Source organism: Crocodylus porosus, unplaced genomic scaffold (genome assembly GCF_001723895.1).
Source record: "Crocodylus porosus isolate Cpor-Errol unplaced genomic scaffold, CroPor_comp1, whole genome shotgun sequence".
In the NCBI taxonomy this organism is placed as follows: domain Eukaryota; kingdom Metazoa; phylum Chordata; order Crocodylia; family Crocodylidae; genus Crocodylus; species Crocodylus porosus.
This window is the reverse complement of record NW_017728931.1, coordinates 104,636,389-104,638,568: the sequence shown is the minus strand read 5'-3', so window position 1 is coordinate 104,638,568 and position 2,180 is coordinate 104,636,389. Positions and strand designations below refer to the sequence as shown.

Sequence of the window (2,180 nt, the reverse complement as noted above, 5' to 3'; positions counted from 1 at the left end):
TGGCCTCCTTAATAAACTTTTCTAAGATCTTCCCCAGGATAGAAGTCAGGCTAATGGGCCTGTAATTAGCTGGATCCACTCTCCTCCCTTTCTTGAAGATCAGCACCACATTGGCCTTCTTCCAGTCTTCGGGCACTACACCAGAGCGCCAGGAGTTTTCAAAGATCCATGACTTGATCACTTTCTTTATTCACAGCAAAGATACGAACTTTTAATGCACATTAAGGGTGTGCACATGTAGACTACACACCAGGGAGCTACACACGATTAATGCATATTAACTTAATATACATTAGAGCATCGTGTGTAAACGTGCCCTAAATGTAGCAACTTTTTGATGTTGCAAATGACAGTATTTCAACAAAACCACAAAACAGATTTATCTAGGCTGTATATCAGTTTACACTGAGTAATACATAGTAAATTATCTAGTGGCTTTTTGATGAGTTCATAAATTCTACCAAACCACATCTAGCAACATTTTGAGATGTGTCTGGTGGAGTTTTACTTTCAGGAGTTGGCAACACTGTGCCAGTTAGCCAGATTGCAGGTAGTAGCATGCAAGCAAAGAGCAACCATTGAAAAACCTCCAATCTCCAGTCCTATGCATGGAGAAAGGCAGGCAAAAAATAGGTGGAGCCATTCCTTCCAACTTGATCTGCCCCAAGCCATCACCAGTTCACTTACCAGAAAGTTAGTGCATGCCAGTGTAACTGCCTCAGAAGGAACATGGCTGTTACAGAATATTTCCCCAGAAAAATTTTCAGAAGTATTAATGTGTCACCTAGGCTCCTAAATCCTATTTTTAAAAAGTGACTTAGGGGCAGATTTTTAAATGCTTTTAGATTCCCTAACATTAGATACCTAGTAGGCATGTCTACACATGTTCTTTAATGTAGTAGCCTATTTTACTGTGCATTAAAGCATCACATAAAAAACTGAAATTATGCTAATCCACACTAAAATAGGCTACTGCGCATTAAGCATCACTTAAGAAAACATGTGCTTTCAGTACTATGCATTAGAGCAGCCTAATGCACATTTATTTAATAGCTCACATTGGAGTTACTAAATTTTATGCACACTAGAAAAAGGGTCAGGAATGAGGGGTACCAGCATGGCCCAGAAAGGTTGGGAGTGAGAGGCAGCAGCAAGGCCAGGGGTCTGCAGGTTTGGAGAGAAGGGCAGCAACAGGGCTGGGGAGACTGTGGCTTGGGAGTGAGGGGCAGGAGCAAGCCATCAGTATATCACCGCCCACCCCGCAATCATATTACCACCTACCTCCCCCCCAGACAGGTGTCCTCTTTTCTGAAACTGGAAATATGGTAACCCTATCAAAAGTCAACTCTTAAGTCATCTACTAGGTAACCTGAAATGCTTTACCTGAAGTACAACCTTGTTTAGGTCTGCTTCACTGACAGTACAACAATGTGCTGCCCTTTCCCCAGGGCTTGTAGTAAAACCACAGTTTAGTCCAAGATCCTCCAAACCTCCAGACTGCAATTTCAAAATGTATTTATTTGTGCTACATCTTCAGTGAAGCAATATTAGTATATATGAATTAACAATGAGGCAACAAGTTGCTTTAGTTTTGTATTTAGCACAAAGGTTCAGATAAACAATCTGGCAGAACCATGGCTAAGTACATACAGTCAGAAATCCCAAGGCTGAATCAATTCAATCTTTGCAGGTTTGTCTGTGCTGCATAGATTGAACTAATAAGCAAGGGAACAGACATTCACTTTTGATTCCAGAAACGCAGCTACATGCCTGCACTGGCCCAGGCCAGAAGCAGAGTATGCCTCTCTGCTTGGCTGGAGCAGACAGCCTGGGCCAAGACTAGCCCACCCAACCTAGGATGGGTGCAGGGGCTTGTGGGCCAGGTGCAAAACATTGTGGGATGCCAGGGGACTATAAGTTAACTTGAATCTGGAGGGAAGCTGGAACGGAAATTCAATAAACCAATTGAACTTAAATTTGTTAAGTCTGATACTACACCTATTCAGGTTTATCTTAAACCCATTTCAGCCATTTTGAAAGTAGTTACATGCCTTGAACTTCTGTTGTGTTATAGATTTGAACCAGTTTCTAGTCACTTATACTGAATTATGTGTAATTTCTGTCCCTAGGCCATAAAATAAAGAAGAGGATTAAATAAAACAGGACTGATGGGAAGAAAT

General features: G+C 41.6%; 1 long non-coding RNA gene across 1 annotated transcript in view; it reads left to right on the top strand.

Annotated features, from left to right (window-relative positions):
- The window catches only part of LOC109316117, a 2,267-nt gene extending 546 nt beyond the window's left edge, over positions 1-1,721 (top strand). The window contains exons 2-3 of the long non-coding RNA XR_002102703.1: positions 227-229; positions 1,631-1,721. This is a non-coding gene — a long non-coding RNA (uncharacterized LOC109316117). The remainder of the gene's footprint in view (positions 1-226; positions 230-1,630) is intronic.
- The last annotated feature ends 459 nt before the right edge of the window (positions 1,722-2,180 follow it).